At 35.2% G+C, this 15,086-nt stretch overlaps 1 protein-coding gene across 1 annotated transcript in view; it reads left to right on the forward strand.

The window, feature by feature from the left end:
• The first annotated feature begins 7,108 nt into the window (after positions 1-7,108).
• LOC141402269 (uncharacterized) overlaps positions 7,109-15,086 on the forward strand; it is a 167,404-nt gene continuing 159,426 nt past the window's right edge. Inside the window, exon 1 of the mRNA XM_073983174.1 lies at positions 7,109-7,146. The gene's annotated coding sequence lies outside the window, so the exon portion shown is untranslated. The remainder of the gene's footprint in view (positions 7,147-15,086) is intronic.

The raw sequence follows: 15,086 nt of genomic DNA on the forward strand, positions 1-15,086 counted from the left end.
ACACTCTACGCCTGCCAACGTTTCACACCACTACACATCAGGACACTTCTTGCCAAAACATATCTTGTGCCACAACTACTGTATGGATGCGAATTATTTGCATCATGCGACAAAAAGAGCCACGACCGCCTTAACGTTGCATATAATGCTATACGTTTACTGCTTACGGTGGCGCGACAGTACCTCCTCAATCTCACATAAACTGTACGGAGTTACCTTCGACAATCTTCTCAAAATTAAAGTTCTAACATTACTTCACAAAATCATATATACAAAGGAACCAAGGTATCTCATCGACTACTTACAATTCGCTCAGTCAACCAGAGGGAAAAAACTGATTATACCACGACACCAATCCAATGTCTCTGACTGGCATTTCTTCATATACTCTGCTAAACTTTGGAACCAACTACCAGATAACATCCAACTCCAAGGCAATGCATCAATATTTAAATCAACACTTTACCGAATGTTTGGACCGACATAACTTCGTCGTTCACTGTTTTCATCTTCATTTCATTGTAATTATCGTACCCTAATCTATCTGAACGTTTTCTTTAATTATTCTTTAATTATTCATTGCAATATTTCCAAATATTTATTTCAGTTATCTCAACAATGTACTTTTGTTCCAATTATTATTACATTTACAGTTTATATTTTAGAGTATAATCTTAAGAAATAAATTTTCTGCTTGTAATACATTTATAAAAATACTAACCCACACTGTCAATTATAACACTTCGATGTTGTTGTGTGGGGTACTAATAAATAAATCAAATCATGACCTAAAAAGTTTAAACCCCCTTATCACCACCAACTAAAATTACTGTTGAGTATGATAACTTACGAGTTGAGTTGAAATTCCAATATTTCTTTTAAACCTACATTAAACAGGTCTATCGGTCGGACAACACCTACGGGCACTTCCTTTACCAGAGTTTCACGTTACTGCAGATTATAGGCTGTTCGGCCTTCCACCATACTATGGAAGGTATATTAAGTTGGTTCCTCCGTATGTGAAAAATTGCGTTCCTATTAAGTATACATATACATATATTCTTGATCAGGGTAAAATTCTGAGTCGACCTATGGCTTTCCGTCCGTCTGTGGTAATCACTTTAGCTTCCAGACAAATAGAATTATGAAGTTGTCATTTTGAAGAGATTCGCATTTAGTTTGCGGACAGTTCAAGTTCGAATATGGGCTATATCAGTCCACGTTTTGTATAGTCCCTATATAACAGTACCGCACGATTTCATTTGTTTTGACGGTTTTAGCTATAATTTCATACCGAATTGTCTATAATTTGGCATTTAGGGTTCCTAGTGATTAAAAAACTCATCTACCAAAACCTGTGGACATAGCCCATGTTTTGGAAAGCACCTATATAACAATGCCATCCGGTTTCAAATATTTTGACATTTTTTCGTCCCAAAAATTGTGGACATAGGTCCACGTTTTGGAATAGCCCTAATATATAACGGTGCCACCTGATCCAGGTATTTTGACGCCCCATATAACGGTACCGCCACATTTCTAATATTTTGAAGTTTTTATTGATGTTTTAGGCCTACATTGGATGGAATTTGGTATTTAGGTTTCGAAATTGTAAAAAAGATAATGTTTGGTAAATGTTCCTCATAACGGTACGATTTTTGGTACATTTTCTGTTTAAACTGCCTCTAACTTGGTATTTAGGATTCCCAATGGTCAAAAAAGACCAACTACATTGGTCATCTGACTCCAGAATCTCCTCCATGAAAATTCAACATTTTCGCTTCATTTTTTATCGAAAATTGTCTTAGTCGTCCCAACAATTCACTTGTCCAAAAAGTTCATAGTTCCTGACCTTATGGCCCGAATGCACTAAAAACGTAGACAAACTTCAATGACTGGTGGGCACTATATATATCGGAAGGAGTGACTAATAAACTCAGATCAAGTTTCAAGGTAGTCTACATCCCATGAAAAATTCGGATCCGTTAGTCATTATATAAGTAATGCAAACAAAAATAACTACTTACTCCCTACTATGTGATGAGTACGGTGGCACAGAGCAAGTGTGTCTGATTACAAATCCATGTGTTGTGTGTTCAACGCTCACCGTAAGCGAGGGCATTTTTTGTGAACAAAATAAAAAACAGTTAGTGTGGTGCACATGTAAGCGTTTCAACAATCCTTAATGTGCGTACAGTTTGTAGTGTTTTGGTTTGGATCAAATCCAGTAAGGAGAAAAATAAACAAAAAGGTTGAAAATATTAAATACTTTAAAACATAATGAAATAAAAAATATTAGAGTTGTGCCAAATGAACTACGAGTATATGGAACTATCTTGTTCACTTCGCAGTTCCAAAGGGCCACATAATTTGTATGACCAAATTGCGTATACGTTATATCACATGTCAGATTTTATGACGTTACTCATACGTTTTGGAACTAGTGCAATGAACTAGGAACTAGATTACCCAAATCTAAAAATATGAAGTGTGTTGAAATTGAAAAAAATCGCCACAACTTTTCTAAAAACATAATGTTTTTCTTAATTAATTGGATTAATCGAGCTAACATGACCTAATGAGTTTTGTATTGAAAAATGAATTCTAGCGAAATACCACACACTCAACCATTACGCTACGATCGTTTCGCCTGGTGGTTTAAGCCAGGCTCATCAGGCGTATTTGAATGCTAATGGCTAGAAGACAAAGGCTGATTTTGATAACTTCTATTTATACAAACATTTTTACAAATTTGTAATTATGAAGTATTTATTGACGTCTTTTCTTTATCAAGTCACCCTAGTGTCTTGTCTAGGAATCATTTTCTCAATACATACACATATACAATCGAAGGGGGGTTTCCTTCATGAATTGTAATGCTTTCAGTTTTTGAAATTTTGGATATCATGTCGACTAGTTTGTTGATATGATACATTGGCAGTGCAATAGAACGCTGAGATCTCGACAACATCGTCTGTTTGTTGGAGAGGACCCAGCTTCAAACCTCAGCCGGGGCAGCCGGGCTCTGCTGTGGGTTTTTTATTTTTATTATTGCCTTTTTAGGACGAAGGCCATTATTTATGAAAGTTTTTAATTAATTAATTGGATTAATCGTGCTAACATGGCCTAAGGAGTTTTGTATTGAAAAATGAATTCTAGCGAAATACCACACGCTGAACCATTACGCTACGATCGTTTCGCCTGGTGGTTTAAGCCAGGCTCATCAGGCGTATTTGAATGCAAATGGCTAGAAGACAAAAGCTGAATTTGATAACTTCTATTTTTCTATTTATGTTTTTATAATGTTTTTCTTAGTTAACTAGTTATTCTATTGCTTATGTTGAAATCAAGAACTGGCTGAAATTTGTTATTTAGTCTTCTTTGGGGCTAATTAATTATTTAAATAATTTATTTATTTATTAGAGTGCAATTAATATTAAATTGCAAATCGAACCACTCTATGACTTTTCCCTGGAAATTTGTTGGTGCAGGCCTACGATTTAATATGGCCCAAGTAGAACGGTTCTGCTGATTTTTAATTATATTTATGATTTTTGCCGCATTATACTACAGAAATGGGTAAAGTTCCGTATACAATCTGCATTGGAAATATTCAACATTTCTGCTGAGAATTGTGGATATAGGTATACGTTTTGATATAAACCCAAAGAACCTACATCTCGATTTTCGGTATTTACAAGGTACCGAAGCGACCGCCCGATGTGAAGTCTTTTACATGATTGTTCTACTGAAGTGGCGAAACGTGGTATTTTGCATTCTTAACATGTAGACAACATCGCTGTATCATTGGTATTAAACCTTGTACTGAAGAAATTGATATTCTTCAGATAGCATATTCCTCTACGAAAGAGCTTAGTACTTTCATTAACGATGGGTAAAATGCAGCTACGAAATACTGTTGCACAACAAGATAAAACATTCCAAATCTTAAATTTTTACTGCATTTCTTTATTTCTGTAGCATTATGGATAATCATCGTCAATCCACGCTTGTATCTAGAGTTCGTAAGCACGAAAATTTACAAACATTAGCAGATGTTCTTACTTTTGCTCTTCTAAAAAATTTAAAATTTTTGATGTATGTCCCGGTATCTGAGGGCTTTTATCGCAAGTTGGAATAAACGATCTACTTAAAAAAAACTGTGATTTAAGGAACTTACCACACAAGGATTCAAACTTAAATGACATGTAAAGGAAAGCAGTGAGAAAATTTAGGGCCTGTTTATGTATGTCGATAAGAAAACGAATGCGGAAGAAAAACTACCAAATTTAACCCCCAGTTTTTGTAACTTATTTTTGTTCGTTCGTATATATTCGTAATAATTTAGGCATTCATAGCTCAGCCCCCAGATGACATACACATATAATTTTTCGTATACCCGTTCCATATATCGTTAAGGATTCCTCATTTAAAAATCAGCGCTCTACATTTGCGCTAAAGCGAGTAAATCGATCTACAAAATTTGACAATTCGTGTGAGAAGAATAAAAATTTTTACAAAAACTGAAATTTGATTTTTGTTTTGAAGCAAAAGCAAATGAAATTATATTTCAAAAACTAAAGTTTGGGTGTCTTTCATGCGCACACATTTTCGTTTCGAAATACATAAACAGGGGGTTAAAATTTTATATGTAAAATGAGACTTTTTCTGGGACTGAGACTGCCTTTCGAAAGATAATATGTATAGGTGTATTCTTACATGCCAATCCCTTTGATTCAGAAAATACTCTTCCTACATTCATAACAAATCCCTATCTTTATATGATTTATGATTAAATTTATATGCATATTTAAATTTTTCATCAAAGTCGAAAATTACAAAAAGTCGATTTTTTGGAATTGCTTGCATTTTAGGCCAAATGCTTTGAAGTGCATAGGCCAAATGGAGCTGTATAAGCATCGAATGGCAGACAACAGACAATATTTTAACAAAATGCAAAAACTCCCCCAAAATTTGTGAAACTATCCGAGTTTTACGTCAATTTTTGCAACCATTTTGTGGCGTTTAAACGACCAGTGGTTTTATGTAGGCTGATTTGATTTCTACTACTAAACACTTGGGGAAACTTTATTCGTTATGGCGTTCTAAATTTGTATCGCTTTCCAAGTGATGAGATCACAAACGTATACATTTTTTTAAACTCACTTCACTTTGAAGTGGCATTCAAAATGGCCTAATTGTCTCATAAATTTCATTTAAATAGACAACATTAAGCCTACATATAGACCATTATAGGCGAAGACAGTTTCCATATGCAAATGATGTTCATACAAAGTCATCGAAATAAAAAATTGGAAAAAAGTAAGTGATTTCTGTGGACAGATAACATGTTAAATGATGTTCCAAATGGATTTTTACCTAAAAAGAAGTCCCGAGCATTTGGTATATAACAAACATGTGGAATTTAACACAGAATTACCGCCATAAAATAAATCACGAAATTTTATGTGAAAAAAAGAGTTTGTTGTACACTTTTTAGTAGACCATAAAATTTAAAACCTTATATAAAATTAATATACATTTTCTAATAAAAAAATTGTTATTTTATATTAATTGCTGGAAACTGCAACACAAAACTATACCCATGTAATTTTTAAGCTGTATAAGTTTATCACACCGAAGATGTTTCGGTTTTGTGGGAGCTGGAGCAAGGCAGTTTGATTTCATTTTATGGCTAATGCAGAAAAGAGTTTTGAAATATTATTTTAAAATGCCATAAAACATTTCCGAAGTATATTTTATTTTATTGCCCTCCTATAAAGCTAACTAATAGGCTCATTCGTTTTGCTTGTGATTTATTCACATACAAAATTTATATTGATTAACCAAGTTGATAAGAGTTCGAAGAAGAGACTGCATATGTTTATTTATAAAATTATGCCATCTTACCAATGAAAGGGTATTATAAAAATTAAATTCCCAATAAAGGTATATAACCTTTGATTAGCTTTTAATTGTCTGTAAGATGGCCATGATCACGAAAGAAGATAAATTCGACCTAGGGATATAACTTTACAACTGTCAACTTTAACAGGTAAAATGGACAGTTTAAAATGATATAAATATGATAATATCGCTTTAATTTTATGGATATCAGGTTGTATTATTTGAGGGAGGGCATTTAAATTTAAATATTTTGTTTCATTTTGAAACCTTAACACATGTGTCAATGTAGATAAATGAGATCTATGTAAATAATTTTTTTAATAATTCCCCAAGCTGTATCTGCACTTTTGTTCCCATTTTTAATATATTCAATAAAATAACTTCACATCAAAACTGACACACAATTTATAATAAACAACAACTAATTTCATGAATCAATTACACGATTAAATTATCTTAACATATGAGCGAATAAGTGGTGGGTGTATATAACCACAAAAAAAACCTTTAATCCCATTTAATATAATTCAGTCGTTTGACAGGTATAATCGATATTGTATGTGTATCCATTATACAATAATAATAATTCAAAATGAAATAATAATAATAGCGTACATAAACAAACAATAGAAAACTGTCTCTCCATCTCCATCTCCTTTCGAAGCAATTATACAAATTGGCATAGTTAGAAATTGTTTTTATATTTCTGCTACAAAAGCCAAAGATTTTGAGTCAACAAAAAAATTCAAGCACCGCCATCACATAAATGGGTGGAGTTGTTTTCTTTATTGCCAAAGGCTTAATTTCATTTTTTTGCCTTTCAACCACATCAATGGATGAATGGATGGATAAATAAATGCATGAATGAATACTTCTTTCTACAGCCAATATTTTGTTTAGAGGACAGAAAAAACAATGAAACAATAGCTAAGAGCATTATTATTTATTTTCTATGGATTAAATCAATGCTTAATTTGTTTAAGGAATTGTTTTTTGATGACAAAGCCATTTTTGGGGTTCTTGTAAACGATTTATTTTGACATAAATCCCACGCAAATGTCACATTGTGAGGAAAAAGGAAGTGTGTTGCCTATAACGCATGTGTAATTGTCGTAGAATTCTTAGCTAACCACATATTTCATGTATATTTGTTTTTGTATGTCAATAACTTCATAGTGAAAATAGAATACTAATAGATTTTATTTTTTAATTTCAGGTAATTTTAACCGTTGATTTAATGTAAGTAATGACACAGGCTACAAATTGGAAACAAACAAACAGCGTAAAGTATGACCGGATGGAAAACTTTTTACCCTAGGGATGACTTGTTAGAAATTATTATAGAGCCGTTGCGGCAGATATTTGCAACATTTATGTGAAACCATTTAAAACCCGCGTCAATGTCGGGCGGGCCAGAATTGTTATACCCTTCACCACGGATCGGATTGTAGAAAAATCGAATACCTAGTTTCCTTTCGTTTATGAAAGTACTAAGATCCACCGCCCTGTCGAGGCTAATTTGCATGTTTGAGATCAATGTTTAATATAAATCAGATCTCATCGTTTTCTACCCACTGATAACCTGAAACACCAAACCTTTAAAACACGTTAAATTGAGCGGTACCGACAGTGGTTGATTGGCTTTTGCGAAATACCAAATAACACGCACATAAAAAACTCCCATTAAAATAACTCACATCAGGCTAGATTATTATACGGTCACCCTACAAAACATAGCCTTATATTAGCATTTCTGAAATGAACTTTTGTACCCGCATTTCGATTAGAAAATGTGACAAAAAAACCCACAAAAATCTATAAAATCGATAGGTACCGCTCCATGGGGGAAATATCAAACAATGCACCTACGTGTATATCGGTAATGCTTTTTAAAAATGTTTTATACAACTAGCGAAGATAAAACAAGTGAGCCAAGGATATAGTCGGGTCGGTGCCGACTATGTGATACCCTACACCACATAAGCTTTTGACTGGTAAAATTCAAAGTATTAAATTTGGGATAGCTTCGCGTCCTTGCTCCGAATGTCTTCATTAATACAGGTAAATTTTGTTGGAACGCATTTAAGTGCATCGTCAGTACAACTAAAATAAAACAAGTAAAAAAGTGTCAGTCGGCTTTGCCGACAGAGATATACCCTCAACCAATATGAATTGAAACTTTCATCTACGGACAGATCGAATGTATTTAGGGTCTCTTTAGAATTTTGTGGCCCTTTTGCCGACAAAAATGTGGATTAGGAATTAACACAAATGTTGAACTTTTGTGGGGGAGGTACCCTTAGGAGGACCGATATGGGCCATTTTAGAAGTTAAACTAAATTTTGACAAAATATTAGGAGATCCAAAGTTTGGACCAAATTGGTTGCACCATTTAAGTGACATCGTCCTAACATTTTAGTGAAATTTTTTAAACATTGGGGAGAAGTACCGGCATTTTTGACCCGGTATTGCCCCATGAAACTAAGTTTGGATAAAATATGACGAAGACCAAATGTTGCACCAAATCGGTAGAACAGTTCGAGAGCCACATATGGCGACATAGGGTTTTTTACACCTTTCGGGATGTTTTCCCAAGGTATATGGACTTGCCCCTGAAAAACTTTTACCGTCGTAATGGAGGTAGCGAATGCAAATCGCTTCAACAAAAATCAAAGTGATTTTGTGTTGGAGGTACCAGGAGGATTAGACAAATATAGTCCATATTCGAACCTGATCTATATCTGGTAGATATATTTGGATGTGCAGAGTATGGATTACATCGGTCACTCCCTTCAAGAGTTATCGTACGCACAATTTTTCCGAACATTTTTGAACTGTTGTGAGGGGGGTACCTGAAAGAGTGGACCGATATGGTTTATCTTCGAACTTAAATTATGTTTGGACAAAATATTACGAAGGCTAAATTTTGGACCGAATTGGCAGATCTGTTCGAGATTTATTTATCACATCGTCGGTGTCATGCTTAAGTTTTCCATACACCATTTGCCCGTTTTGAGATAATCGCATTTTAATGTTTTGCGTCACAACTGCGTGGAGTTGACTAAAGAAAATATTTATATTTTTGACTTGAAATATTAGTAATAGTGTATAGAACATATTTGCAAAAATATAGAGGAATATGTATTGGAATATAAAAGTTATTGAAATTTTTAAGAAAATAATTTTTGTCGATTTGTTCCATATCCACACTTATGACACAAATGTGAAATATTGTAAATCACATGGAACAAAGTGACAAAAAATGTTTCCATCTTTGCCTTAATAAATTAAATACTTCTAAATCGAAAATTAAAGCTCTGATTTTTGAAATGTGTTTGTAAACTAGTAAGTTTTTAAAATATTAATTTCATAAATGAAAAAAGTTTAAGCTTTGGCGTCGATGGTTGGATATCTCGGAAACTAGAGCAGATAGGAGACCAGAAATTCAGAAAGAGCATACCGGAAAACCCTAGAAATCACCTGTATCTCAAAAAGTCCAAAGTGGCGTATGGAACACTTAAGCATGACACAGACGACATGGTGTCATAGGGGTTTTTTGCACCTTTCAGGCTATTTTCTCAGGAAGTATGGACTTGCCCCTTATGAAACTTGTACCGTCGTATGGGGGACATCGAATACAAGCTGTAACAACAAAAATCGAAGCGATTCGACAGCAGGTCCTAAACTGAACTTTTCCGAAATTTTGTGTGGGAGGTACCCGAAGGGGTGCACCGATTGAGTCCATATTGGAACTTCATCTAAGTCTGGTAGAACCTTCACGATGTACAAAGTGTGGGCCAAATCGGTTACTCCCTTAAAGAGTGCGCACAAATTTTCCGAACATTTTCGAACTTTTGTGGGGGAGGTACCGGAAGGAGTGGACCGCTATAACAAATCTTCGAACTTAAACTAAGTTTGGGCAAAATATTACGAAAGCCAAATTTTGGACCGAATCTCCGTTCGGGAGTTATCGTGCGCACCAGCCAGACAGACAGACAGACAGACGGACGGACATGGCTAAATCAACTCCAAATTGTCTAAAACACATTTCGTCCAAACATATTTGGGGTCTAAAACCATTATTTCGATGAGGCACATTTTGCCCGTATGAAAGTGTATATACCCTCGTTAGCATAAATGCTGAGGGTATAAAAATGGAAAATGGGATGTACGCCAACCATCAATAGGCTTCTTTCTCTGTGAGACCCCCATCAACCGCCAAAATTTCGTGAGGATCCGATCAAAATTCCGACTTGTAGTGTGATTGCACAAAAAATGGATGCATTACCGACTATTGCGATATCTCTGTTGTTTGACCACCTATGACAAACTATTTTACATCGCTGTAAAGGTGATATTTTCTACTTTCTTTGCCAGGTTTTGCTTTCGATATACATCTTACAGAAGAGAGGTATTCGCATTGAAATAAAACGTTGGCCTTTTCTCCAAATAAGTTTTTTTCACATTCCGACCCCTGAATAATATCCGACCATTACCAAAATCAATAGGTTTTTTCCTCTGTGAGACCCCTATTAACACCCAAAATTTCGTGACGATCCAATCAAAATTGCGGCGTGATTACAATAAAATTAAAAAAAAAAATAAAAATGGGATGTATTAACGACTGTTGCGATACCTCCGTTATTTGGCCACCTACGCCAACCTGCTTTACATCATTGTACAGGTGGAATTTTCTACTTTCATAGTCAGGCTTTGTTTTTGGAAGGTCCCCAACCAATGCTGTGATATTCGTCATTATTATTAAAATCGTTGTTTGACCACATACGACAACCTACGTTATATCGTTGCAAAGGTGATATTTTCTACTTTCATTTGATATACCCCATATACCCCCCATACCCCATATGCTTTTGGTATACCCCATATAGAAGCGGAAATATTCGCTTTAAAACAAAATGTTGACTTTTTCTCCAAATGAGTTTTTTGCCCATTCCGACCCCTGAATATTGTTCGACCATCGGCAAAATCAATAGGTTTCTTCCCCCAAAATTTCGTGACGAACCTCCACCAAAAGATGGGGGTATATTAAGTTCGTAATTCCGTTTGTAACTATTCGAAATAATCATTGTAGACCCCACAAACTATATATTCTTGATCAGGGTGCAATTCTACATCGATACGATGCAAACCTTTTTCCCAGAAATTTATCGGTATCGGTTCACGTTTTGATATACACCCCATGGAAAGATACTTCGAAATTTTCGGTATTTTGAAGGGTTTAGCCTCATTATAACACTGATATGGCTTCAATTTGGTACATAGTCTTCGTTGAGGGTGTGAAACGTTCCACCTGAAATTGGTCGGTATAAGTCAACGTCTTCATATAGCTCCCATAGAACGCTACCGCCCGATTTTTGGTATTTTTAAGGTTTTAGTCTCATTACTCGACCAAGTGGCTGAAATTTGTATTTGGTCTTTTTCTGGGCTACAAAAATTTCTCTCAGAAATTTGTCGGTATAACATTTTGATGTACCCCCCCATAGAACGGTATATCTCGATTTTCGCTATTTTGGTCGTGTCTTCAATATCCCACCGAAATTTGTGATATTTGGTATCCAATGTTAGCTGGGGGTGCGAAATTTTCCACCTGAAATTGTTGGTATAGGTCCATGTCTACATATAGCCCCCGTAGAACGGTACCTCCCGATTTTCGGTAAGTTGAAGGTTGCTGCTCAATATCCCATCGAAATGACTGACATTTGATAGTTAGTCTTCGTTCCCCATCGAAATAGCTGATATTTGGTATTAAGTTCTAGATAGGGTAAGTCGACGTCCGGTATAAGTCGACGTCCTTAAATAGCACCCATAGGACCGTACCTCAATATACGACCGATATGACTGAAATTTAGTATTTAAATTGACATGGGTGACATGGAAGAACTATACTAAATCAGCTATGTTTTACCTATCACACGTGTGATCCATGATAGGATTACACACAAAGATCGTATAGTCACCTGCAACCTCTATGCCATTTGGGCGTTGTGAAGTATTCCAAAGGTAGATGTTAAGCAGTTACGGAGATATTACCCCGCATTGGGGAACTCCTTACTTCACTCTACGGGTCTTAGACGTTTTATTTATGAATTCCTCAAGCGTCTGGCGTCCACACATATAGTTGATCATCCAACGTTTCACACACGTCTGAAGGGAAGTACTCTCTATGTCCTCGAACAGTTTAGCATGGTTGGCGGTAGCAAAGGCCTTAGATAGTTCAAGAGCTACCATAACTGTTCGGTGGCACTACCTGTTGTGCTGCAGATGTTGCGCAACGGGGAAACAGCTTTTCATTATGGAGAGGAGCAGTGCCTCTAGGATCTTCGCTACTGGCGAAAAGGTGGAAAGCTATTGGAGACAAACTATTTTGTCCTTCGGCTTACAGAATTCATGTCTAGTGCCATGACAGCCATAATAAAGTGTATCACCTTAAGATGTTGTTCTTACGTATTCATTATCTTATAGCACTTCCTGAGAGCTGCAATATTGGGTATAGGGAGGTATTCTGAAATTTATCTGAACACTATTTCGGGAGCTTTTGCAAAAGCCGCCCCTGGCTACGTCGGTAATAAGTGTCACACTTTGCGCGGACATACCCCTATGCGTTAATTGTACTTTCTTTATATATAGTCTGAACATTTCTTGGGCTGATTCGCATATAATGGTTCTTGAAACGTTTGCGGGGTTCGACAACATATGCCGGTTTATTCTTCTCTCTTTCGATTTTCATAGTAGAGTGTTTTTCCTAAGAGCGGGTTACTAACCCAGCATCTAATATCTTGACGTCGGACGTTTTCGTAGATGAAAGAGGTATAACATTTTTTAAGGCCGATAAAGACTTACTGCCTCGGTCCAGAGATCATAGGACTCGAACCACCCTGATCCGCTGAATTGTCTGCTGTTTCTTATTTAATTAGCAGTCATTAAATGTACTTACCAACGCGCTATTCGTAACCTGCGGCATTCCTCAGCTATGCTTCTGCAAAGTGTGACGTTTTTAATATCAACAAATATTCTGAAAATTTCAAAATTATAAGTTAAGCTGTTTTTTCGCCTTCTATTAAATAAATCTATTAAATTGTGGATCTCAGTTTCAATTTAATTTCATAAAAGTGTTAATAAATATTTGGTTAAAAATTCCCTCTTTTTTGTAATATGCCATACCAATGAAACCCACAAAAAAGGAAAAAAGGCTTAAACGTTTTCATCTTTGCAAAACTGTATTTAAACAACAAGAAAAAAAAAACGTATTAAGCAAAAATCTAGAACAGCAGTTCTGTTTAATAAATAAACAAAACGAAAAAGAACGTGTTAAAAAAACTCGTAAATTTTTAAACCCATTTGTGCAGTCTCCTGGTGTGTGTGTGTGAGTATTGTGAATTCTGAGTATGTGTGGGTAATACATGCATGCAAAGATGCATATAATACAGATCCCCATAGATACAAAACCAAATGTATTGAGTGCTGTATTCTCTGCTTGGCTGCTTGAATGTCGCCAAGCTTATTTGCATTTGCCGGTTGGAGAAACAACGAGAAAAAAAACTAGGTTTGTATTTCATGCTGCTAAAAAGGCTGCTGCTGTTGCTGGCTGGGTGGCTCTATGGGTTGTTTCATAGTATTTCATTCATTGGCACAACACAAAAGAATTAACCTATTTTAAAAATACTCAAAAAAAGTAAAAAGCATGTTTTTTCTGTTTTCGTTGTTACGTTTGCAACGCTGATTTAATTTATGGAATATACTACATTCTCTGTTCATGAATGCATGCAACAGCATCAACGATCTTTTAAATAAAATCAATAAACAAGATTTTCTTTTTTGCAGCTTTAAAGAAAATATTTCAATTTAAAGAAAATATTTCAATTTTCCCTAAAAATTGTGTGGTCAGGGAGTTTCAGAATTTCGTGGCCTTTTTTGACGTATAAACTTTCCGACAAAAATATTGAAGCATTTATCGTATATAACCACACGATTGTGGGCGTCGCACGGTGGTCGAAAGCACTGATCTAGCGGCGCGAAATTAATAACTTGCAAACGTATTGAGATACGTCACTGAAATTTGGCACAAACTCGGCTTGTACCTGTGGGTAATAATGGGCCAAATATGAACAATATCGGCTGATGTTTTGGTATAGCCCCCATATAACGGTACCTTAAGATTTTCGGTATTTTGAGGATTTAAGCCACAATTTCCTAGCAAATTACCTGTAATTTGGTACTTAGGGTTCCTAGTGGTCAAAAAATAATTTCACCAAAAATTATGGACATAGGTGCACGTTTTGATATAGCCCCATGTAACCGTACCTCCCAATTTAAGGTATTTTGAATATCATGACCACATTTTTAAACCAACTTGGCTGTAATTTTGCATTCCGTGTTCTCACTGCGTATAAAATCTTCTTACAAAACATTTTCAACACGGATTTATGTTTCGATGTAGCCCCTTTTATGGTACCCCCGATTCGTTGAATTTTTACTTGTTATCCCATATTTAATAACATATTTAGCTATAATATGGTATTATAGTGTCTCCGGTGGTAGAACTCCTCCTTGCAAACATTTCTCAAGATAGGTCAATATTTTGATTTAGCTCCCATACAAATGCACAGCTAAATTTGTATGAATTTCATGCAAAATCCCTTTTTTAAAAGTGCAGTTATCAAAAGATTTGCAAATATTTGCAGCCCAAATGTGGTTATTCCATATCCAGAAAGTCCACTTTCTTTCCCCAAAAAATAATCGAACTTAAGTTCGGCTAAGTTTACAAGATGCACTCTATGGAACAAGCGCGTACAACCCATAAAAACACAAAAAAATTGTATTTTTTGAAAATTTATTGCTATATAACTAAGTAGCTCCAGACCCCAAACTAATTTTTATAATTTAAATCTCGCCCTCTGCTATTAATTGAATATAAATCTTGTCCAGTTTCATTACGAATGCATTTAACATTTAAACAAATATGAATATAATTTTTTTGCAACAATTTTTTAAAATCTGATGCAACAAAAACTCTTGCATTTGATAGTGAATAACTGAGTGAATATTTACAACAACAAAAATTAAAAAACAAAATCTTTGTCTGCGAAGTGTCTGTAATCGATACAATGGAAAATATTTCGCAATTTTATAGTTCGATTTTTTGACTTTTGCGCCGCTAG

Source organism: Musca autumnalis, unplaced genomic scaffold, assembly GCF_047663935.1.
Source record: "Musca autumnalis isolate F117 unplaced genomic scaffold, ASM4766393v1 scaffold_4, whole genome shotgun sequence".
In the NCBI taxonomy this organism is placed as follows: Eukaryota; Metazoa; Arthropoda; class Insecta; order Diptera; family Muscidae; genus Musca; species Musca autumnalis.